This window comes from Halichoerus grypus, chromosome 3, assembly GCF_964656455.1.
Source record: "Halichoerus grypus chromosome 3, mHalGry1.hap1.1, whole genome shotgun sequence".
NCBI classification, from domain to species: Eukaryota; Metazoa; Chordata; class Mammalia; order Carnivora; family Phocidae; genus Halichoerus; species Halichoerus grypus.
Genome location: NC_135714.1, coordinates 203,438,382 through 203,465,395, shown reverse-complemented (window position 1 = coordinate 203,465,395; position 27,014 = coordinate 203,438,382). Strand labels below are relative to the sequence as shown.

The 27,014-nt window shown below is 35.6% G+C and overlaps 1 long non-coding RNA gene across 1 annotated transcript in view; it reads right to left on the bottom strand.

Moving 5' to 3' along the window:
- Positions 1 to 20,388: 20,388 nt before the first annotated feature.
- Positions 20,389 to 27,014, bottom strand: part of LOC118532788 (uncharacterized) — a 957,805-nt gene continuing 951,179 nt past the window's right edge. The window contains exons 5-6 of the long non-coding RNA XR_013446216.1: positions 20,915 to 20,984; positions 20,389 to 20,490 (exon numbers count right to left, since the gene is read on the bottom strand). This is a non-coding gene — a long non-coding RNA (uncharacterized LOC118532788). The remainder of the gene's footprint in view (positions 20,491 to 20,914; positions 20,985 to 27,014) is intronic.

Genomic DNA, 27,014 nt, shown 5'->3' with positions numbered 1-27,014 from the left:
GGGACAGATGGCTTCACCGGTAAATTCTGCCAAACTTTTAAAGATGAATGAATACCAATCCTTTTGAAACTTTTCCTAAAAGTGGAATAGGAGACAACACTCCCAAACAAATTTTATGAGGCCAGTATTACCCTGATGCCAAAAGTATATGAGAACACACACACACAAAGAAAATTACAGGCCAATAGCCCTAATGAATATAGATGCAAAAATCCTCAACAAAATATTTGCAAACCAAATTCATAAGTACATTACAAGGATCAGGTAGGAATTATCTCTGGATGCAAGGATGCTCCAACATACACAAGTCAATAAATGTGATATATCTCATTAAAAAAATTAAGGACAGAAATAATATGATCATCTCCACAGATGCAGAAAAAACATTTGACAGAAATCAATATGCTTCATAAAAAGTCACAACAAACTGAGTATAGAAGAATCTACCTCAAAATAATGAAGGCCATATAAGAGGTGCACACAGCTAACATCATATTTAACTGAGAAAAGTTGAAAGCTTTTCCTTTAAGATCAGGAACAAGACAAGGTTGCCCACTCTCACCACTTTTATTTAACATAGTACTGGAAATCCTAGCCACAGTAATCAGGTTTAAAAAATTCCTTAACGTTGGGGCGGCTGGGTGGCTCAGTCGTTAAGTATCTGCCTTCGGCTCAGGTCATGATCCCAGGGTCCTGGGATCGAGCCCCACATCGGGCTCCCTGCTCAGCGGGAAGCCTGCTTCTCCCTCTCCCACTCCCCCTGCTTGTGTTCCCTCTCTCGCTGTGTCTCTCTCTGTCAAATAAATAAATAAAATCTTAAAAAAAAAAATTCCTTAAGGTTAAAATTACTAAGCACTTATTTTAGAGGTGAATTTAAAGGGACAAATTCCCTTTCATTCTTCCTTTAGGTACAAAAAAGAAATACTTTGTTGGGGCGCCTGGGTGGCTCAGTCGTTAAGCGTCTGCCTTCGGCTCAGGTCATGATCCCAGGGTCCTGGGATCGAGCCCCGCGTCGGGCTCCCTGCTCAGCGGGAAGCCTGCTTCTCCCTCTCCCACTCCCCCTGCTTGTGTTCCTTCTCTCACTATGTCTCTTTCTGTCAAATAAATAAAATCTTTAAAAAAAAAAAAGAAATACTTTGTTAAAAACAATAGACTATCTCAAATTAGAAAATAATAAACAGTGTCAGATAGGAAATACAAAACACAGATAATTGAGAATGAACTTTAATTTTTTAGACAGAATATGATTGTAATTCACAGAATGTTTTTCATATAGAAAGTGAATTTTTTTTTAAAGATTTTATTTATTTATTTGAGAGTGAGAATGTGAGTGGGAGAGCAGAAGCAGAAGGAGGAGCAGAGGGAGAGGGAGAAACAGGCTCCCCACTGAGCAGGACCCTGGGATGATGACCTGAGCCAAAGGCAGCCACTTAATAGACGGAGCCACCCAGGTGCCCCGAAAGTGAATTTTATTAATAGCAAAAACCCAGCATTTTGAAACTATATTAGGTTTTATGTAAGGAATGTTTACATTTCCCCCATTAAATGTTGATTAAATGTCCTATTTTTACTTTTTTTTCTTCTAATATAAACTTGCAAACTCTTGACACTGTTTCTTTTTTTAAGCTTTCTTGAGGTATAATTGACAAATAAAATAGTAATATATTTGAAGTCTAAATATGATTTGATATACACTGTGAATTTTCCCTACTGAATTAATTAACATACGCATTACCTCACCTATGTATCTATTTTTAAAATTTTGATAACAAGTTCTACTGTCTTAGCAAATTTCAGTAATATGAGTGTTATCAAACAAGGTTATCATGCTATTCTCTGTCATTGTACCCTTTGTAATTCATCATAATCTTTGTCCAAATGCTTGTTGATTTATCTAGAATATAATTCCTTAAGGACAGAGAGCAAAGATTTTATGGCATAATTTTAGTACAGTCCTAGAAGGAAGGTGTGTGTGTCTGTGTGTGTGTGTGTGTGTGTGTGTGTGTAATTTGATTAAATGACTAAATGAGTAGTTGGCACTCAATTAAAATTGGATAACTGAATAATGCAAAGCAGGCCCCAAGAGGCCAACAGAAAAATAACAGAAAGCTTTGGAGGGTTTTGACCTACACATAAAACATCATGTTTATGAGACTCACCAGATCTATGCCATGGGCTCATCAAACACAAGAGGTTTAGTCTTCCATGTGCCAGATAGAAGGAGAGAAATGGTCACCAGTGAAAAGCCCCAGTGACTATGACCCAAAAAATGCAATGATGAATATTCTTCACAAAACAATTCATTTCTCAAATTATGTTGATTGACCTAGGGTAGGAATTGTGTTTACATGTACTTTTATCAGTGGTTATCAAACTATAGTCCTATATAATAATTTGAAAATTTGTATATTTGTTTAAAAGATAATCTGAAATAAATTACTTTAACTGTAGGTTTAGGTTATCCAGATGATCACTGTGATGGGCTGAATGCCTGTGTCCCCCCAGAATTCATACTTGAATTCCTAATCCCCAGTGTGATAGTATTTGAAGATGAGGCTTTAGGGAAGTCCTTAGGTCATGAGGATGGTATCCCCATGATGGAATTAGTGTCCTTGTAAGAAGAAATAGGAGAGAGCTTGCTTCCTTCCTCTCTCTCTCTGCCATGTGAAGAAACCAGGAATAGGACCCTCACCAGAGCCTGACCATGCCGACCTCCTGATTTCAGACTTCCCAACTCCAGAACTGTGAGATGTCAATGTCTGTTGTTTAAGTCATCCAGTGCATGGCATTTGTTATGCAGCCCAAACTGACTAAGACAACACAGTATAACCGGTACTACCACTTGATTCCCATCCCGGGCTTGGTTTGCATTTGATAGCTTTACAGGGCCAAGTGATCAAGTACAGTGAGTACATTTACCTTGTAAAATATTGGGTGGTACATTAGTTGCCAGTAAATTGTCACACTGCAATATCAAAATAATAACAGTGTGGGGGCGCCTGGGTGGCTCAGATGGTTAAGCGTCTGCCTTCGGCTCAGGTCATGATCTCGGGGTCCTGGGATCGAGTCCCACATCGGGCTCCCTGCTCCTTGGGAGCCTGCTTCTCCCTCTGCCTCTCTCTCTCTCTCTCTCTCATGAATAAATAAATAAAATCTTTAAAAAAAAAATAATAACAGTGTGGCATATTTATAAAAAATATTCTAAGGGATGAAGTATTTAGGATGGGGGACAGTTAAGTGACCTAAATTAAATATTAATTAGATTAAAAGGCTTTACCATTTGGAGCTCTCATTCCTAGATGTCACCGACCTGACAGGACAACTGAAGTGTCTGAGGGTGGAAATCACAGATTTGTAGAGGAATAGAGTAGGACTGACCCTGGTGCAACTTTGCCTTCTCTCTTTTTGACTCCCTGCTTTGTTTTGTTTTTCCTGAATGGTGTAAACCCAAAAGTACATTGGGAAAATGGCTCTCTTTAAATTTCACTGTCTCTGATGATATGTTGGCATCCCTCCGAGCTTATTGTAATGGAAGTCTACTTGTATAATCCATACCTCTGCTGAGGCTTGAGACGTTCTTTTTTCATATTCAAAATCTTAACATTCAGCAGCTATAAACTGAGAAAGGACATCAGACAAATTACAGGTTTAAACATAAACACACATGTACACCACAGTGGAGCAGAAAATCACGATCCCCTTACTTATAGAGTATGTGGACTTAATCTAATTTGTAAATACCCTAGCCCCTTGATTGTCTGCTTTGTGACAAGTGAGATCTTAGGCCCCATAAAGTTAAATGATATGATCAAAAATACCTAGTTTGCTTGTGGCAGAATTAAAGTTAGAATTTAAATGTCTTGGCTATCTAGGCACCTGGGTGGCTCAGTCAGTTGAGCATCTGACTTTTGATTTCAGCTCAGATCATGATCTCAGGGTCTTGGGATCCAGGTTCACGTGGGGATCTGCACTCAGGGTAGAGTCTGTTTGTCCCCCCCCTCGGTGTCTCCCCCACAGACCCTCTGTCTGCTTGCGGGAGTGCTTGCCCTCTCTCAAATAAATAAATGAAATCTTAAAAAAAAATAAAATTGTGTTAAAAATATCTTTTGGCTATCAATCTGAAGATGTTAAAAACAAAGACATTACATTATGAACAGTATCATGTTTAAGAATATTGAAGACATATTTTTCTATATTGACCCACTGGGTAGTAACAGTACTTAACTGACATGACTGCTGGAGGGTTGCAGCCTGGGGAAGAGCTTAGTACTCAGTGTTAACTGACAACAGCTACAACAATATTAATACCATTTAAACCTCACTAGAATGGAAGGTCATCTAAATCAGGAGCTTTGACTTAATGTTCACTATTATATTCTCAGCTGGTTGGAAAGCATGTATTAAGTAAGCACTTAATAAATGGTAAATGTTAGTGAATGGATGATGTGCCCTATATATAAATGCATCTATATTTTTCTATCTATCCATCTCTCTCTCTCTCTCTCCCTCTCCTTCTATATCTATAGTCTTATCCTCTTATCCAAAACCAGAATTAGAACTATGAAATTATTTAGACTCCAAAACCTATATTCTCAAAAGTAATATAAGAAAAATGCTCTACATAATCAATATATTCTAAAAAGAAATCTTAAAAACATAAAACCAGATCTAGGCTAGAACATATTTCACAGAAAAACAAGGGAAGTATCTGTATTGGGTTGAATGGTGACCCCCAAAAAGATATGTCTACATACTAACTCAAAAGCTGGGTATGTGACCATATTTAGAAAAAAAAAGGGGTCATTGCAGATATAATTAAGTTAGGGGGAATCTTGAGATGAGATCATTTTGAATTACCGGGGGGGGGGGGGGGGGGGAGGGGCTTAAATCCAATTACAAGTGTCATTAGAAGAAACAGAAGAAAAGTCATAAAGAGAAAGGCATGTGAAGATAGAGGCAAGTGCTAGATAGATGCAGTCACAAAGAATGAAGACAGCCACCAGAAAGTAGAAGAAACAAAAAGGAATTTTGTTGAGTGTCTTCTAAGAGATTGCAACCCTGCTGATACCATGATTTTAGACTTCTATGAGAGAGTGAATTTCTACTGTGTTAAGCTGTTCAGTTTGTGGTAATTCATGATGACAGCCACGGGAAACTAATACAGTCCCCAAGACCAAAAAACAAGCCCAGCTGAAAATAGGGGACTATAATCAGTATAGAGTAAAAGAATCTTGAGCACTCAGTGAAAAAGGGTAGTGCGAACACCAAAGCTGATGCTCGGACTGATGAGATTATATGTGGACCCCATCACAGATTCGCAGAACTGGACTTGAAATTTCTGAGTTAAGATGTCACTTTTGAAAGAAACTAGCCAAACAGAGTTTTCTGCAGAAAAATAATTCAGCAATAAAAAATTACTAACACATCATGAATGAGAGATGAAATAACAAATAATTTGGACTCTGAAGACATGATCTTAAAGTATAAGATACCAGTTAAGGCTACAAAATAAAAATAAAGACACTATATGAAGAAATAAGGGAACTAAAAATAATGAGTCGGCAGCATGGGACTCTGAAAAGTGACCATTAACATAGGAAAAGAAACAATATTATATATTAAAAATGTGCTATTTTTAATTTAAAACTGGTTGAATAAATTAAATGACAAATTAAACACCGCCCAATGGAAATAGTGAATTCAATGGAGGATCCAGAAAAAATTACTTAGAAATTAGCATAAAGAGAAAAGAAGAGGAAAAACCATGAAAATAAATAAGAGATAAGGACGATAAAAAGAGAATTACTATATGACTAAGGAAGGTCCAGGAAGAGATTCTAGGGTAAATGAAGGAGATATACTATTTAAAATGTTAAAAAAAAAACTGAACATTTTTTATAAGATATGAACCCAAAGACAAAGGACCTATCAGGGAAAATAAAAACAAATTCACTTGCAGACATATTATGATGTATTTTTAGAATATCAAAGACAATGGAGGAAAATAGAGATCATAGAAACAGATCCACAATCAATGAAAACATAAAAGTTATAGCATAGTACATTGGTGGCAAAGTAATTGCTTATTTAATAATGATCCTGGAAGAACTGGTTATCATTATGGAAAAAAAAAAATTGGATTCTTACATTAGGTCATAATTTAAAATTGATGTAGGTATAGTAAAACTTAAATATAGAAAGTGAAACTTTAAAACTTTTAAAAGAAAATAGAGAAATATTTTTATGCACTTAGGGGAATGAAAAATTTATTACATATCATTTCATCGTCACCAAAATCTAACTACATTAAATCTCAGATCTCCATTTACTTAGCTCTGTGGCTTTGGACAAGTAACTTCTCTCATTTTTGGTGTCTTCATCCACAAAGCAGATATATTAATAGTATATATTTCACAGAGTTGTATTAATGATTAGAAAATCAAAATGTATAATGTTCAGGACATTAATTCATACACAGACACACATATATTGTTTAGTTTTTATTATTGATGCTTTCATAGATTTTTATTTTTATTTTGGGCACAACTCCATATTTCAGAAATTGTTTCTCCAAATGTAATCATGGAATATCAGACCACCTATATGGTCTAAACTATTCACATAGTTTATTAAATTACCAACATATTATGACTGCCTTGGCCTTGATTCCTTCACCTTGAAATTCTTCTTTATAAGTAGGGAAACTTAATTGGGTACAATAGGAGTAGGTCAAAGGTGTTACATTTGAAGACTGATTGGAATAGTGGGTATGAGTTCTGGTGAATTCACAAAAGCAACCCAGGACTTTCACAGTTAAAGAAAGCTCTAAAATGGACAGGCTTGCTTTTTTTTTTTTTCTTTTTTTCTCATTAAATTTTGATAAGCTGACCTCTGACTATTTGAATGATATTCTTTGCTGACCTGGTACTCTACTGACAGCCAAGAATAAAAGACCTTTTGCTTCTCCTCTCTAATCTCTGTAGTGCATTCCTTTAAAATCCTGTGGAGTGTTTCAGAATTCTAAACTCAGCTCTAAATTTGAATTCTGACCATTTACATAGCCTTTTGTTTAGAAAATGTAATTGCTCACATATTCAAACCAAATTAATTATTTTTTTTCTGACATAGAAATTTTTAGGGGAAAAATCATGAGATTGAATGATTTAGTAGGTTTTATCATAGTAATAAAGATATTTCTTATTCAAATCTAAGACATGTGCATGTATCATCTAGGTTAGTGTTCACCCATATAGTCTCATCCTACCTCATTACATTAGTTTATAAGGTAATGGAGGAAAGGGTGATTTTTATATCTCCCACGTTGCTTAGCAGTGTCCTTATTTAAGTAGGTGGATGATAAATTCTTATCTGGCAAGTGAATCCAAACATGGTCAAAACAGTTGTTGAATGACACTGTGATTCTTTTTGCATAATTCTGGATAAATGTTTCTAAATAATGCCCTTTTTTTTTTAAATTTGAGGGACTCAAATGAAACCACAAGCATTTTCCTTCTATAGAAAATACTATGATATGAATTAATTTAAAATTAAATATGTTAATTTAAAATATTAATTCAAACTTAGGGCATCTTTATTTTATCAATGCTGTGATTATTTTCTCCAAATTCTGATAATGTACAATAATTGGAGGTTGTAGCCCTATATTCACTGCATATAATCAGAACATTTAAAAAATGTTTATTGAAACCCTGCTCTCTATGGAAAACACTAAACTCTGTTCTGAAAGCTGGTGATATAGTTTATCATGAACTTTATCTACTATATATGTAGTATAACTCTATTATGTATATATATATATTACTGGATATGGTAAAATAGCCTGAATTCCAAATAAGTGACAAAGACCATGTCAGTGAAAATTAAAAGAAATTAGTTAACCCTGTGGCCTATGGTAGTAGGGCTATTCTTCATATGAAAAAATTAAATTGAACAAAACCTTGATGGGTGGATGTTATTTATGAAACTTAAGTAGCACAATAAATATTTTGCAAGCAGATGAACAATGTGAATGTGGGGGCCAAGGTCAGGCTGTCCCAAAATGTGCCAGTATGGCATAATGATTATTTTAAGTTAATGTTACTTAAGAAATAGGCAATGCACGTAGAGATCTCTGACCCCCCCCCTTTGTCTCCCAAAAGCAGTAAATGAAGCTCCCTGTACCAGGAGGAAAGAGACATCCTTATAATTCAGAGCTGAAAAGGGCTATAAGAACAAATCTGTTACTTCTACTAATTTACTACCCTAGCCCAAATTCAGGTTAGAATTCCTTTCTAACTGAAACTCCCAAACATGTTTTCTTTGTCCCATCAATTCCTCACAGATCTATTGTTTCTTTGACTAAAAAGTATAAAAGCTACCTGCCTTCATTATTTCTTTGGGTCTTATTTTATTATTGGGTCTCTGTAAGCACACAATTAAACTTTCTTTTTTTTTTTTTCCCTCCTGTTAATCTGTCTCATGCCAATTTAATTTTTAGAATAGCTAGAAGAACCTTAAAGGCTAGAATAAAAATTTTCTCCCAACATAAGCAAAGGAAATGAGTAAGACTCATGATGCTTTGTGATAAAAACCGCTCATGTGAGTCCCATATGTGTATGATTATAAGTCCTTGCATCTCTTATAATATAGGATATTTCTTTTATTTTCAACAACTAAGTACTATTTAAACAAATCATATTAGTATGAATGACAGTACGTAAATCAATAGTAGCTTTTATTAAATTAAATGCTTATAGAAATCATCTGGTGGAATTCTTGAAAACAAAACAGGAGGCAAAAATATTTAATGCAAAGTTATTAATATGGGGTTACTGGCCCACACTTACAGTTATGTGAGTCTTATTAAATAAGTTTAAAAATAATACTGTAATTGCTTAAAATGTGGACCTGTCAACTATATTCCTAAGCAGTGATTATAAAATTATATATAAAACATACTACAACAGTTTACTTCCCTGAAGATGGATATCTGTGGATTAGAATAAAATTTTCTAGATATCATTGTTTCAAAGATAAATAGAAATAGTCTAGAATAATTTCATAAAACATGAACCTGTATACAGCAAATCTTTAGAATTCATTATTTCTCACCAGTCCTATGGAACAACCTCTCCTTTACTTTCCTATAAAATCTTTTCCTAAGTTCTTCAAATGTGAGCATGTTGTCATCTTTGTCACATTGTATCAAAGGCACATAACATCACCATGACATCACCTTTGATGTCATCCTTGATCACCTGACTAAAGTGGCATAAGTCAGATTTCTTTACTGTAAAGTTACTCAGTTTTCCCTCCACTGTCCATACTGTCCCCTTTGGAAGTAAGTTACTATAAGCATCTGAAACTTATGGACTGAGGGATTATGCTCCACCCCAAGAGGGCAGAATATATACCTTAAGTATTTGAAATTCATCTGCATGGGAGAGCTATCCCTTTTCATGCATTGACTTATTTTCCAATCCTTAATTTATAACAGTTTGCAGTCAAATGCTCTACCACTGAGCTATACCCCCAATTTATAACAGTTTGGACTCATAGATATTTATTTTATACTTGAGGCTTCATCCAATATTACTATTATTATTATGCTCAAATTTATCTCATGTGTAGCCTTTTCAAATACTGCTTCTTTCATTTAGCAATATGCATTTAAGGATCCACAATGTCTTCTTAGGGCCAGTGAACTCATTTCTTTTTATCACTGGGTAATATTCCATTGTATGGATATACTACAGTTTATTTAACCATTATCTCATTGAAGGGCAGCTTCCATTTATTGATGATATTGTAAATCATGTTTTATTAATTTCAAATTCACATTGTTTATTGAGGATACTGAAGAAAGTAATTGACTTCTGTATATTAACCTTATATCCTGTGATCTTGCCATATTCATTTACTAGTTCCAGATTTTTTTTTTTTTTGCTATTTCTCTTGATACTTTGGGATTTTCTACATAGACAGTTATGTCATCTGCAAACAAGCATAGTTTTATTTCTTCCTTCTCAATCTATATACATTTTATTTCCTTTTCTTATCTCACTGTACTGCCTGTAATTTCTAATATGATCTTGACTCAAGTAGTAAGACAGAATATTCTTGACATTTCTCTGATCTTAGGAAGAAAGTGTTCCAATTTCTCAGTACAAAGTAAATTAGCTACAGGTATTTTGTAGATGCTCATTATATCAAGTTGAGGAAGCTCCTCTCTTTTCCTGAAATTTTTTATCATGAAAGAGTGTTGGATTTTGTTAAATGGTTTTCTGCATCTATTGATATGATCATATGACTCTCCTACTTTAGCCTGTTGATATGATGGAATTCATTAATTGATTTTCAAATGTTGATCTAGACTCACATATATGAAACAGATGTCCAGTGGTCATGGTATATAATTTTTTATACATTGTTGGATTTAATTTTGAAATACTTTTTTGAGGATTTTTGCATACATATTCATGATCTGTCCTTCTTTGGTGCAGTTTCTTTTTCTGGTTTGGTAGGAGAGTAATGCTTGCCTTATAGACTGCATATAACTTATTCCCTTTGCTTCCATTTTCAGGAAGCGAAATGGAAAATTGATATTAAAAAAAAGAAAATTGATATAAATCCTTTCTAAATGTGGAGCATTGACCAGTGAAACCATCTGGGCCTGGTGCTTTATTTTTTTCAAAAGTTAATAATTATTGATTCCTTTTATTAAATAGATTTAAGACTATTCAGATGATCTATTTCTCTAGGTGGGAGTTTGGGAAGTTTGTCTCTTTCAGTAAACTGGTCCATTTCATCTAAGTTATCAAATTTACATGCATAGAATTAATAACAGTATTATCTTATTATAATTTACTATCTGTGGGATAAGTGGCAAATGACTCCTTCATTTCAGATATTGATAGTTCCTGTCTTCTCTCTTGTATTTTTTTTTAAGATTTTATTTATTTATTTGACAGAGAGAGAGAGAGAGAGCACAAGCAAGGAGAGCAGCAGGCAGAGGGACAGAGAGAGAAGCAGGCTCCCCACTGAGCAGGGAGCCCGATGTGGGACTTGATCCCCGGACCCTGGGATCATGACCTGAGCCAAAGGCAGACACTCAACCGCCTGAGCCACCTAGGTGTCCCTTCACTCTTGAATTCTTGGTTAGGCTGGCTGAAGGTTCACCAATTTTACTGAGCTTTAAAAAAAAAAAAATCTTGGTTTTGATGATTTCATTTTTTCCTATTTTTAAATTTCATTGATTTCTGTTATTATTATTATTATTTCTATCCTTTTTTTTTTCTTTAGGCTTAATTTGCTTTTATTTCTCTAGTTCAACAAAGTGGAACCTTAGGTTATTGCTTACAGATATTTCTTCTTCATGAATATGTGCTTTTAGTACTATAACTTCTTGCATATCCCATAAATTTTAATAAGGTATATTTTCATTTTAAGTTAGATCAACAGTTTTTAATTTCTCTTGAGCTTTTTTATTTGGCTCATGTATTTTAGAAGTGTATTATTTTATCTCCAAATATTTACAGACTTCCCAGATGTTACTGATTTCTATTTTACTCACATTGTGCACAGAGAATATACTTTGCATGGTGTCTATGCTTTTACTTTCCAACTTTATGAGATAAAATTAACATTAAACATTGTGTAAGTTTAAGGTGTACAACATGATGATTTATGATGTATATTGAGAAACGACCACACTGGAGTTAATTAATACCTCTATCATTTCACATAATTACCATTTCTTTCTTTTTCTTTTTCTTCTTTTTGGTGTAGTGAAAACATTTAACATCTATGCACTTAGCAACTTTCAAGTATATAATAGTGTTCACTATAGTCAACATACTATACACTAGATACATATAACATATTTATCTTATAACTAAAGGTTATTATGTTTTGAGCAATATCTCCCAATTTTCCCCATCCTCAACCCAGAGGATACCGCCATTTTACGCTCTGTTTCTATAAGTTTGGCTTTTTTAGATTCCACACATAAGTGAGATCATACACAATTTATTTATGCCTGACTTAATTCACTTAGCATAATGCCCTCTAAGTGCATCCATATTGTCAAAAATGGCAGGAATTCCTTCTTTTTAATGACTGAATAATATTCCAATATATACATATACCTCATTTTCTTTATCCATTCATTCACTGATGGGCAGTTAAGTTATTTCCATATCTTGGCTATTGTGAACAATGCTGCAATAAACATGGGAATGCAGATCTCTCTTTGATATAGTGATTTAATTTCTTTCAGATATATAATCAGAAATGGAGTTGCTGGATCATATGGTACTTCTATTTTTAATTTCTTGAGGAAACTTTATAGTGTTTTTCATGACTCTAACAGTTTACATTTACACGAACAGTGCACAAGAATTCTCTTTTTTCCACATTCTGCTCAACACTTGTCATCTCTTGTCTTTATGATAAGAGACATTCTAACACTTGTGAGGTGAAATCTCATTCTGGTTTTGATTTTCACTTTCCTCAATTAACGATGTTGACCATATTTTCATGTACTTGTTGGCCATTTGTACATCCTCTTTGGAAAAATGTCTATCTTCTGCCCATTTTTCAATCATATGGTTATCATTATTTATGTTGTTAGAGTTGTATGAGTTCCTTACATATTTGGATATTAGTTTCATCAGATAGTTGGTCTGCAAACATTTTTTTCCAATTCTGTAGACTTCCTTTCTCTTTGTTGTTTCTTACGCTGTGCAGAAGATTTTAAGTTTCAATTAGTCTCACTTGCTGATTTTTGCTTCTGTTCCTTGTACTTTTAGTTCCATATCCAAAAAATCTTTGCCAAGACCAATGTCAAGGAGATTTTCCCTTTGTTTTATTTCCCTAAGAGTTTTATAATTTCAGGCCTTATGTTTAATCTTTAAATCTAATTGAGTTAATTTTTGTGAATAGTGTAAGATGTGGGTCCAGTTTTGTATTTAATTTTTTATTTGTATTATTTTTTCAGTTTTGTGAATAACAAATTTTCCTAACACAATTATTGAGGAGACTATTCTTTCCTCTTTGAATATTCTTGACTCTGTGTCAAATATTATTTAGCTTTATATACATGGATTTATTTCTTTGCTCTCAATGTTGCATTGTTCTATCTTTTTTTTTTTTTTTTTGTTATGTTATGTCAATTTTCTTTTTTTATGTCAGTAGCATTGTGTTTTGAATACTATAGTTTGTAGTATAGTTCGAAATCAGGAAATGTGTTGTCCCCAACTTTGTTCTTTCTAAATATTGCATTGACTCTTCCGGGTCTTTTCTGATTCTATAGGAATTATAGGATTGCTTTTTCTATTTCTGTAAAAACTACTATTGGATACCAGCCCTTTATCTGTAGTGTCATTTGCAAATATCTTCTCCCATTCTGTGGGTTGCCTCTTTGCTTTGTTGACTGTTTCCTTTGCTGTGCAGAAGTTTTTGATCTTGATGAAGTCCCAAAAGTTCATTTTTGCTTTTGTTTCATTAGCCTTTGGAGATGTATCTTGAAAAAAGTTGCTGTGGCTGATGTAAATAGGTTATTGCCTATGTTCTCCTCTAGGATTTTGATGGATTCCTGTCTCACATTGAGGTCTTTCATCCATTTTGCTACAGATAAAGGGCTGGTATCCAAGATCTATAAAGAACTTCTCAAACTCAACACCCAAAAACCAAATAATCAAGTCAAAACATGGGCAGAAGAGGTGAACAGACACTTCTCTGAAGAAGACATACAAATGGCTAACAGACACATGAAAAAATGTTCATCATCATTAGCCATCAGGGAAATTCAAATCAAAACCACATTGAGATACCACCTTATACCAATTAGAATGGCAAAAATTGACAAGGCAAGAAACAACAAATGTTGGAGAGGTTGTGGAGAAAGGGGAACCCTCTTACACTGTTGGTGGGAATGCAAGTTGGTACAGCCACTTTGGAAAACAGTGTGGAGGTGCCTCAGAAAATTAAAAATAGAGCTACCCTATGACCCAGCAATTGCACTCCTGGGTATTTACCCCAAAGACACAGATGTAATGAAAAGAAGGGCCATATGCACCCCAATGTCCATAGCAGCAATGTCTGCAATAGCCAAACTGTGGAAAGAGCCGAGATGCCCTTCAACAGATGAATGGCTAAAGAAGATGTGGTGCATATATACAATGGAATATTACTCAGCCATCAGAAAGGATGAATACCCAACTTTTACATCAACATGGATGGGACTAGAGGAGATGATGCTAAGTGAAATAAGTCAAGCAGAGAAAGTCAATTATCATATGGTTTCACTTATTTGTGGAACATAAGGAATAGCATGGAGGACATTAGGAGAAGGAAGGGAAAAATGAAGGGGGGGGAATCAGAGGGAGAGATGAACCATGAGAGACTATGGAGTCCGGGAAACAAACTGAGGGTTTTAGAGGGGAGGTGGGTGGGGCATGGGTTAGCCTGGTGATGCATATTAAGGAGGGCACGTACTGCATGGAGCACTGGGTGTTATACGAAAACAATGAATTGTGGATCACCACATCTAATGTGGTGTTATATGGTGACTAACTTAACATAATAAAATTAAATTAAAAAAATAAATAAAAAATAAAAAAATAAAAACTACTATTGGAATTTTGATAGGGATTGCATTGAATCTATAGACAGCTTTGAGTAGAATGCACGTTTTAACTATAGTAATTCTTCCAACACACAAACATGAAATGTATTTCCATTTATTTTTGTCTTCTTCAAATTATTCATCAAAGTATTATAGTTTTCAATGTACAGATCTTCATATCTTTAGTTAAATTCATTCCTAGATAAATTTTTTTTGATACTATTGTAAAGGAGATTGTTTCTTTATATATTTTTCTTATAATACATTGTTAGTGTATAGAAACATAACTGATTTCTGTATGTTAATTTTGCATCTTGCACTTTCCTGAATTCATTTTTCAGTTCTAACAGTTTTTGATGAAAGTTTAGCATTTACTGTGTCTAAGACTATATCATTTGAGTGCTGTGAATTGTGTAAGACTGATGAATCACAGACCTGTACCTCTGAAACAAATAATACATTATATGTTTAAAAAAAAAAAGAGAGAAAGAAGATATTAGGAAGGCAAAATTGAAGGAGTAAATCAGAGGGGGAGATGAACCATGAGATACTATGGACTCTGAGAAACAAACTGAGGGTTCTAGAAGAGAGGCGGTGGGGGATGGGTTAGCCTGTTGATGGGTATTAAAAAGGGCATGTATTGAATGGAGCACTGGGTGTTATACACAAATAATGAATCATGGAACACTACATAAAAAACTAATGATGTAATGTATGATGATATAATATACTAAAATGAAATTTAAAAAAAAACCTAAAAAATAGATTATATTATTTGCAATGAATGAGAATTTTACTACTTCAGTTCTGATTTGGATGGCTTTTATTTCTTTTTCTTGTTTAATTGTTCTGGGCAGCACTTCTAGTACTATGTCAATTAGGAGTGATGAGAGTGAGCACTCTTGTCTTTTTCTTGACTTTAAGGAACGTTTTCAAATTTTCATCATTGACTATGATGATGGCTGTGGATTTGTCATATATGGCTTTAATGTGTTGAGATATATTTCCTCTATACCAAAATTTGTTGAGCGTTTTGCTATGAAAGGATGTTGTATTTTGTCAAATAATTTTTCTTCATCTATTGAGATAATCATATTATTTTTATCTTCCATTTTATAAATGTGTTTATCACATTTACCGATTTTCATATGTTGAAACATCCTTAGATCCCAGAAATATATTCCACTTGATCATGGGGTATGACCCTTTTAATGTGCTGCTGAATTCGGTTTCTAGTTTTGTTTGTTAGTTTGTTTGTTTTGAGAATTTTTGCATCTGTATTCATCAAAGATACTGGCCTATAGTTTTCTTGTAGTGTACATATCTGGCTTTGGTGTCAGGGTAATATTGACCTCAAAAATGAGTTTGAGAGTGATCTCTGATATTCATTTTTTTTTAAAGATTATGAAGTACTGGCATTAATTCTTTTTTAAACATCTGGTAGAATTCACCAATAAATTCATCTGCTCCTAAGATTTTTGTTGCTGCTTTCGAAATTGTTTTATTACTGATTCAATTTCTTACTCATTTTTGTTCTGTTTAGATTTTATATTTCTTCATGAGTAAGTGTTGGTAGGTTGTATGTTTCTAGGAATTTATCCATTTCTTGTAGGTTGCCCTGTTTGTTGGCATAAAATTGTTTATCTATATTTTTTATTTGGATTTCTGTGATATCACTTGTAATGCCTCTCTTTCATTTCTGATTTTATATATTTGAGTCCTCTCTTTCTTTTTCTTATTAAGTCTAGCTAACAGTTTGTCAGCTTTGTTTATATTTTCAAAACAAAAACAGCTATTGGTTTTAATTTTTCCTACTGTTTACTGGTCTCCATTTAATTTATTTCTACTCTGATCTTTGTTATTTTCTTTCTTCTGTAATGTTGGATTTAGTTTCTTCTTTTTATAGTTCCTTAATGTGTAACGTTAGGTTGTTTGAGAGTTTTCTTTTTTCTTAATGTAGGTGTTCATCACTATACACTTCCTTCTTGGAACTGCTTTTGCTAAATCCTATAACTTTGATACATTGTGTTTTCATTTTCATTTTTCTCAAGATTTTTTTTAACTTTCCCATCTGATTTCTTTCATTGGTCCATTAGTTTTCAGGAATATGTTGTTTAATTTCTACATATTTCTGAATTTCCCAGGCTTCCTCCATTATTGAGTTCTAGGTACCAACAACTGGGGTTGGAAAAGGTACTTCGTATAATTTCAGTCTTCCTAAATTTGCAGACTCTAACAGATGATTTATCTGGCAGAATATTCCATGTGCACTTAAGAATTGTGTTCTACTGCTGTTGAATGGAATGTTCTGTGTAAGTCTGTTAGGTCAATTTGGTCTAAAGTATAACTCAAGTCCAATGTTTCATTATTGATTTTCTGTCTGGATGATATATTCATTGTACAAAGTGGGGTATTCAAATCCCTACAATTACTGTACTGTTGTTTATCTTTCTCTTCAATTTTATTAATATTTGTTATATATTTAGGTGCTCCAATGTTGGGTGCATAAATATTTACAAATGTTATATTTCTCTGATGAATTGATCACTTTATTATTATATAATGACCTTCTTAGTCTCTTGTTACAGTTTTTGGCTTAAGTCTATTTTGTCTGGCTATCTTTTGGTTTCCATTTATATAGATAACTATTTCCATCCCTTCACTTTGAGCCTGTGTGTGTCCTTAAAGTTGAAGTGGGTCTAAGGTAGGTCGCAAATATGTGGGTCTTTTTTTTTTTTAATAACTTAGCCACTCTATGCCTTTTGGGTGGAGAATGTAATCTATTTATCTGTGGATGGACACTTGAGTTAAGTTTTGGTTCCATCACCACAACCAGATATCCCATTTAACTCTCACACACACACACACACACAGGGGAATATTTTTCAGCCTTAAAAAGAATGGAAATTCTGACACTGTTATAATATGGATGAATATTTAAGATGTTACACTAATTGAAATAGCCAGTCACAAAAAGAAAAAAATATTGTATGATTTTACTTATATGAGGCACCCATAATAGACAAATTCATAGAGAGTAGTGGATGCCAGTGTCTGGGGAGAGAAGACAAGGGGGAGTTATATTTAATAGTTATGACATTTCAACTGTGCAAGATGAAAAGAGTTCTGGAGATTCGTTGCACAACAGTGCAAATGTGCTTATCACTACTAACATGTACACTTAAAATGATTAAGAAGGTAACTTTTATAAGCATTGTAACAATTAAAACAAAATTTTTAATAAAAAAGATTAAGAAAAATAAAATGTTTTATCTTCATTTTTTCCTTTCTTGTGCCCTTCTTTTTGTTCTGTAGACTTAAGATTCTAAACTATATGATATCCTTCTCCCTAAAGAACTAACATTTCTTTCCTACAGGTCAGTTTTGTTTATCTAAGAAACTATTTTTCCTTTATTTTTGGAGATTAATTTCACTGGATGTGGAAATCCAGTGTTATTTTGTTGTTTTCCTCAATGTTTCAAATGTTTTAATCTCTTTTCTTGTTTATGTGGTTTCTGATGAGAATCTGCCATTATTTTTATCCTTGTTCTTCTATAGGTAAAATACATATTTTTCAAGTCTGATCGCTTTAAAATGTTCTCCTTGTCTTTTGACAAAGTTATGCAAATATGACATACCTAGGAGTATATGCCTTTTATTTTTCCTGCTTTGTGTTTCCTGAGCTTCCTGACTCTGTTTTGTGTGTGTGTGTGTGTGTGTGTGTGTCTGTCGTTAATTTGTAAAATTTCCAGTCATGATGACTTCATATATTTTTTTCTACTTCATTCTCTCCTACTTCCCCTTTTGGGTATTCCAATTCTGTGTACGCTTTCTTCTTAAATTGTACTACTGTTCTTAGATGTTTTAATCTATTTTCTTTTGATTCTTTATTCTCTTTGTGTGTGTGAGAAGTTCCTACTGACATATCTTAAGGCTCATTGATTCTTGTCTTGCTGTGTCTAGTCTACTGATGAGCCTAACAAGGGTATTCTTCACATAAGTGATTTTGATTTGTGATTTTTCTTCACTTATTTTGATTCTAGTATTTCCTTTTGATTCTGAGAGTGTCCATCTCTGGGCTTACTTATATCCACCTGTTCTTTCATATAGTCTATTTTTTCTTCCATTAAACCTCTTAACATATTAATCAGAGGTATTTTAAAGACCAGTCTGACAATTCCATCTGTGTCATATCCAAGTATGATTCTTTTTTTTTTCTTTCTTAGGATTTTATTTATTTATTTGAGAAAGAGAGGGAGGGAGGGACAGGACAGAGGGAGAGGGAGAGGGAGAAGCAGACTCCCTGCTGAGCAGAGAGCCTGACATGGGGCTGGATCCCAGGACCCTGAGATCCTGACCTGAGCTGAAGGCACACGCTTAACCAACTGAGCCACCCAAGTGCCACCTCCAAGTCGGCTTCTGATGTTGTTTTGTCTCTTCAAATTGTCTTTCATTTCAATATGCCTTGTAATTTATTGTTTAGAGGTGGACATGATGTATCAGGTGATAGGAACTAAGGTGAACAGGCCTATCTCTTGAGGTTTTTTGTTGTTCTGGCTAGGACCTGGGATTTGTTTAATATTTGCTGTAGCCCTCATTACCGGAGATATTAAATTCTTCGAGTGTTCTTGTTTTTATCAATGCTGTTGGCTTTGGGGTCCCCTAAGTACTTTTTTCCGAGAGGATCTGTGTTGTGCATCTCTTTCTACTATATCCTCTGTCATTACACTGCATCACTGTCAGACTGTTTTTAAGATGGAAGGAGGGGAGAGTTCTATAATCTTAGGATTAGATCTAAGTCTTATTTTTTTAAAAAAGTTTTATTTTTCATTTATTTGAGAGAGAGAGAGGAGAGAGTAGGTGTGGCAGGAGGGGCAGAGGGAGAGGGAGAAGCAGACTCCCCGCTGAGCTGGGAGCAGTAAGAGGGGCTCAATCCCAGGACCCTGAGATCTGACGTGAGCTGATGGCAGATGCTTAAATGACTGAGCCAGCCAGGCACCCCAGATCTAAGTCTTATAATGGGCCTCTGAGCTGCGACCTTCACTTGTGTTTCTCTAGTGTCACAGATTTTCCCCTCAGCCCTCTTTGTTGAAGGAAGAAGGTTAGAGCGGCTGGAGTAGAAGCACTTTCCTCTCTCCAGCAGGGTAAGCCTCCGTTAAATCTCTCCCTGAAGACTAAGTCTTTGTTATGGAGAACACGTGGTATGTTTCACAATTGTTACCCTCCCTCTCCTCCTTGCAGAGCCAGTTAGAGATTTCTCTTGTCTCTTCTCTGTGAAAACCTAGCAGGGTCCCTAGAGATAAAACCTACAGAAGTGTGGGCCAGATCCCAAGACCCCGACCCCGGGAGTTTCTGCCACAATCAGCCTCCAGCAAGTCATCAAATTTACTATTTATGTGTTCCCCCATGGCTCCAGGAGCTTCTGCTTCAGGTGACCCCATCTCAGCTCTAACTTTCTGGATTTCCCTGGTACTCCAAAGTAATGCTTTACCTTGCAACCTCAGTTCTCTGATGTGTCCAGGAAAGGTCATCGATTTTCAGTTTGCTTGGTGTTTTCTTGTTTTAAAGATGTGAGTGGCAGCTTCCAAGCATTTTGTATGTCAGAGCTGAACCAGACAAATAAAGAAATCCTGAGCATGGCACATATGTGAAAAGACACACAGAAAACAAGTATTGCAATTCAGCAGTGGCTTCTGATACTGGATTAGAAAAATAATTCTAGCCAAATTTCACTGCCTGATTAGCATTAATTTACTCACGATTTGAAGAAACAGCCATTAGTTTAGGAGTATCAGACTTTAGTAGTGGTAGGCCAAGTAGCCGTCCTTGCCAGCTTCTTTTAGTGCCAAGATTTAGAATGCTGCCTGGATACAGAAGCACACGATTGTTGGACACTGTTTTGGCCATTGCCATCTGTCTTGCTTCCCATATTAATTCTCTCCCTTGCTGACTGATATATATGGCATTCTGTAGAAGGCCTGTGCACAAATTTCTAAAAGGGGTTCTCAGGCAAGAGCTTTTCCTGTCATTTATGTCTGCCAGGTTTCTGCCACGTCTTGCTTGTGTACTCTTTTGTAAGGCAACGTTCAGCGTAGCACCCGTGTGCAACATTTGGGGTATTGGATTATTCACTGCTTCCTGCTGCAGCCAAGGCTCACCCACTCTATGATTCTACACAGTGTGATTGAAAAATGGGTTTAACACAGCATGCATGGTATTTTGGTATCACTGCCCATATAAAGGTATGGGAAAACACCAAGAAATATATCACATTCACCAGCACAATACCTTGATTGTGTTCATCAGTGCATGTTTGTCTCATCTCCTCTCCTCTTTGGAAGTTTTCCAATGGCTACAACTGCAAAAATAGAGATATGCATGTATTAGCCTATGGTAAAAGCAGATTTCCTGGGGATGGGGGAGAATGGTGTTCATGGTGATTGACCATTATTGCCAAAGATTTTGTTGGAAATAAGCCCAGAACTTTCTGTTTTATTTATATTCTATTCAACACTTTGTGCTGTACCAAGGTTAAATGAATAAAAAATCTTACTAACTTTTTCCATGATCCATTTATCTTTTAAAGAACTGAAGACCTACTCTCTGGGTGTCCAAAGAAGGGGCAATGTGTTAATCCAATGCTGCCTTTAATTCATGTACTGAGGTAACCTAAAATATCTTCGAGAAATGTGTGTCCCCGTGACACTTTAACTCTCCTTATGTTACTGACAAAAAATTCAATAAAATTCACACACTTATAAATTAAAAGCATGGGGAAGATCTAACTGAATTTCTATAATATGAATGTTTTTAGTTCTCAATCATCTTTCTCTTCACATCTAATTTCAATTCTTAGACTATAGAAATAGAAGAGGAGAGGGAGAGACAGAGAGAGAGGGAGAGAGAAAGGGCGTCTGTGTGCTTAGTCTTAACAAAAAGTCTTAACAGTAGTTTATCACCTTAAAAAATTAAGCATTACATCCACTATAGCTTTTTCCTCTACTCCTCCCTCAAAATACTTTTCCTTATAGTACTTTCTACTTTAATGAGAAACTTAAAAAACATTTTCTAGAGAACTACATGCTAAATCTAACCTCAAACCGAACGCTAATATCAAATTAATTTAAACAAATGACTTTTTTTAAACCCAGAACTCCACGTAGCCCGCATTAAAAAAGCTAGGTCAATCTTGAACATCATAGTGATAATGAAAAAACATTTGACCACATGGAAGTCAGGGTAAAGGGGATCATGAAATTAAAATAGCACTGTCACACATTTTATTTCTTAACAAAATTCCTCTTAAATATCAGTGGATTTAGAATATGCACCTAAATTGTCTAGGATACTTTGTAAACAATATGAGAAAAGTCTTAAAACAGTAGTTATTCAGGAGGGAAGTAGGAGGTGATATAATAAAATAGAAAGCACCCTGAATTTGGAGTCTGACACCTTGCCTGCACATTTAGTCCCTGTTCTCGGCTTATTTGAGACCAGAGATAAATTGAAGCTCAGTTCCCTCATCTGCAGATGGGGACAATAATGGTATATTCTTCTTACAGTCATTGTCCAGACTTAACCAACAGTGTCTATGAGCACACCTGGCTAGCAACAGACATGGAAAAAGTATTTTTAAACAGAAATAGAGGAATATCCCCAGAGAGGTACACACATAGAATGGAGTTCTTTTCTTTTGTAGTTTCTCCCTGAGAAGGCTGGTGAATTCTCAAAAATTTGTGAGAGAATAACAATTTTGCATGAAAATTGCAAAAGAGAGTAAAGAGAGAGAATATTTTCAAACACACTTTATAAGACCAGCAAAGTATTATAACAAAAACTTAGAAAGACATTCCAATTAAAGAAAATTAGCAATCAATATTTCTCATGAACACAGATATGAGAATACTAAGCAAAATGTTAGCAAATGGAATACTTTTACCTATATAATAACAAGAAAATAGCTTCAGGTAATGGGATTCATTCCAAAAGTATAGAGATTATTTAATATATTTGAAAATAAATTAATATAACTCATTATATTAACAGAATGAAGGTAAAATAGTCATTTCAATAAATATAAAAAACAATTTCATAAAATTTAAAAAATATATATTTCTTGGGGTCCCTGGGTGGCTCAGTCGGTTTGATTTTGCCTCAGGAAATGATCTCAGGGTACTGGGATTGAGCCTGGTGTTGGGCTCCCTGTTCAGTGGGGAGTCTACTTGTCTCACTGTCCCTCTGCCCCTCACCCCTCTAAAATAAATAAATCTTTAAAAATATTTAAAAATTAAATTCTTGATTAAATTATCAGCAAATGAGGAATAAAAGGGAATATTCTGAATCTAACACAGAACTTGCTAACATCCTATCTAACAACGAAGTTTTTGCAAGTTTTTCCCTCATGGTTCAGTATAAAACATGGATGAGCACTATCACCATTTCAACCCAACATTGTACAGAAGCCCCTAGCTGATGTCATAATGAAAGTGATTTTATCTTAATGTGGTCCCTGGAAAAAAAGTCAGTACAAAAATAATCAATTGTGGGCACCTGGGTAGTTCAGTCATTAAGCGTCTGCCTTCAGCTCAGGTCATGATCCCGGGGTCCTGGGATCAAGTCCCACGTCAGGCTCCCCGTCAGTGGGAAGCCTGCTTTTCCCTCTCCCAGTCCCCCTGCTTGTGTTCCCTCTTTCACTGTGTCTCTGTCTCTGTCAAATAAATAAATAAAAATCTTTAAAAAAAATAATCAATTGTATTTTTATACACTAGCAAGACAGGGAACGTGATACAAAAGACAGTTTATGAAATAAATCAACTAAAGCTTGTGCAAGACTAATACATTATAAATTGTAAGATATTCTTTTTTTTTGAGATTTTATTTATTTTAGAGGGAGAGAGTACAATCAGGGGGAGAAGGAGGGGGAGAAAGGGCAGAGGGAAGGGGAGAAGCAGACTCCCCACTGAGCAGGGAGCCCAATGTGGGGCTCGATCCCAGGACCCTAAGACCATGACCTGACCCAAACGCAGACGTTTAACCTACTGAGCCACCCAGGCACCCCTAAATTGTAAGATATTCTTAAGAGAGATTAAGTAAAACCTAAATAAATGGTGAGAGCTAAGTAGTGCCTGTAGATCAGAAAACTTGAGATATGCAAATTCTTCCAAATTTATCTATAGATTCAATGCAATGGCACTGAAATAACAAAAAGGATTTTGAGTAAATTAACTTTCTTATTCTAAAATGTACACAGAAGTGGGGTGCCTGGGTGGCTCATTCAGTTAAGCAGCCAACTCTTGATTTTAGCTCACGTCATGATCTCAGGGTCCTGGGATTAAGCCCTGAGTCAGGCTCCACACTCAGTGGGGAGTCTGCATATCCCTCTCCATCTGCCCCTTCCCTGGCACATGCTCTCACTTTCTCTCATTCTCTCTCAAATAAATAAATAAAAACTTTAAAATAAAATAAATTAAAATCAACACAGAAATACAAAGATCCAACAAGAGCTATGAATATACTTACTAAGATAATAAGACTTTCTGTAAAGATCCAGAATTTAAGAGTAATGACTAACAACAAACAGGTAGGAAGATAGACTAGAGGGTCCAGAAAGAGATTTACTCATATCAGTTAACATGATTTTATAGGGAGGAGCAAGATGACAGAGGGGTAGGAGACCTAAATTTTGTCTGGTCCCAGGAATTCAGCTAGATAGGGATCAAACCATTCTGAACACCTAGGAACTCAACAGGAGATCAAAGAAAAGAATAACAGCAACTCTCTCAGCAGAAAAGCAACCACCTTCTGGAAGGTAGGACGTGCAGAAAAGTGAATCTGAGGCGATATTCGGGAAGATAGACGGCGGGGGAGGGGGCCTCAGTCAGCTGCTACTGGCAAGTGATAGAGCAGCAGAGCACAAAATCGGAAATTTAGAAGTCAGCTGCACTGAGGGACATCACTCCAGTGGCTTAGCGGGACGTGGAACCCTCACAGGACAGTGTGGTCTCAGGACCCTCGGGGTCACAGAAAGACCGGGGGTGCCTGAGTGCGGCAGAGCTCCCAGGTATCAGAGCGGGGAAGCCGGCTGCAGAGACGGAGCCGAGATGTGGGTTCTCAGCTCAGGGTTGTCATAGACCGTGATCCGTGGCACAGTCGGGCCACTGCTCTCCAGCAGGGACCCAAGAAGCAGCAGATCTGGGGAGACTCCCCTTCCCTCCTGCAGGAATCTGCTGAGTTTGGAGACTCCACATGGGGTCGTGTGCCAGAGATAGAAACGCTTGGTCACAGGCTGGGTGAGCACGGAGTGCGGCTGGAGACTGGGGAGACGGGAGTGATTGACTGCTTTTCTCTGGGGGGGCACTGAGGAGCGGGGCCCTGAGTTCTCGGCTCCAACAGGGGGGAGATTGGGAGGCTGCCATTTTCACTCTCATCCTCTAAAGCTGCACGGAAACTTGCAGGGAACAAAAGCTCCCGAGAACAAACCAGAGCAGATTACTTAGCCCGGACCCGGCAAGGGCGGGGCAATTCCGCCTCCGACAAAGACATTTGGGAACCATGGCAACAGGCCCCTCACCCAGAAGATCAGCGAGAACAGCCAGCCAAGACCAAGTTTACCGATCAATGAGAATGGCAGAACTCCAATGCTAGGGGAATATAGCACATAGAATTCATGGATTTTTCTCCATGATTCTTTAGTCTTTCAAAGTTAATTTTTTTAATTTTCTTTTTTTTTTGAATTTTTCTTTTTCCCTTTTTCAACCAACATCTTATCATTCCCTTTTTTAAAAATCTTTTTTGTTTTTCATTTTTAGAGTCATAGTCTATCCCTTCATAGTAGTTACCCTTATTTTTGGTATATATATATAAGTTGTTCTCTCTTTAAAATTTTGGGATACAGTTTCTTCTAACAGACCAAAATATACTCTAAATCTCTAGTGTATGGCTTTGTTCTAGTCCCCTGCCTAATCACATTCTCTCCTTTTTTTTTTTAATTCCTCTCCTTTCTTTTTTCAACCAACTTCTTATCTTATCAATTCCTTTTATAAAATCTTTTATGATTTTCATCTTTACAGTCATGTTCCATCCCTTCATCATATTTACCCTTATTTTTGTACATATATAAGTTGTTCTCTCTTTAAAATTTTGGGATACAGTTTCTTCTAACAGACCAAAATATACTCTAAATCTCTAGTGTATGGCTTTGTTCTAGTCCCCTGCCTAATCACATTCTCATCTTTTTTTTTAATTCCTCTCCTTTCTTTTTTCAACCAACTTCTTATCTTATCAATTCCTTTTATAAAATCTTTTATGATTTTCATCTTTACAGTCATGTTCCATCCCTTCATCATATTTACCCTTATTTTTGTACATATATAAGTTTTTCTCTCTTTAAAATTTTGGGAGACACTTTCTTCTACAAGACCAAAATACACCCAAACTCTAGTGTGTGGCACTGATCTATGCACCAGCCTGATCATATTTGATCATATTCTTTATTTTTTTATCTTTTTTCTTTTTTTCCTTTTTTCCTGCTTTCCCTTTCTTTTCCCCCAGTTTCAGGTCTTTTCTGATTCATTGAGTGTATATTTTTCTGGGGTCGTTGTTACCCTGTTAGCATTTTATTCTCTCATTCATCTATTCTCCTCTGGACAAAATGACAAGACTGAAAAAATCACCTCAAAAAAAAAAAAAAAAAAAAGAACAAGAGGCAGTACCTACTGCCAGGGACCTAATCAATATGGACATTAGTAACATGTCAGAACTAGAGTTCAGAATGATGATTTTAAAGATACTAGCTGGGCTTGAAAAAAGCATGGAAGATATTGGAGAAACCCTTTCTGGTGAAATAAAAGAACTAAAATCTAACCAAGTCAAAATCAAAAAGGCTATTAATGAGATACAATCAATAATGGAGGCTCTAACCACTAGGATAAATAAGGCAGAAGAGAGAAATAGTGATATAGAAGACCAAATGCTGGAAAATAAACAAGCTGAGAAAAACAGTGATAAACAACTACTGGATCATGAGGGCAGAATTTGAGAGATAAGTGATACCATAAGATGAAAAAATATTAGAATAATTGGGATCCCAGAAGAAAAGAAAGAGAGAGAGGGGAAGAAGGTATATTGGAGCAAACTATAGCAGAGAACTTCCCTAATTTGGGGAAGGAAACAGGCATCAAAATTCAGGAGGCACAGAGAACCCCCTTCAAAATCAATAAAAATAGGTCAACACCCCAACATCTAATAGTAAAACTTACGGGTCTCAGAGACAAAGAGAAAATCCTGAAAGCAGCTCAGGAAAAAAGATTTGTAACCTACAGTGGTAGAAACATTAGATTGGCAACAGACCTATCCACAGAGACCTGGCAGGCCAGAAAGGACTGGCAGG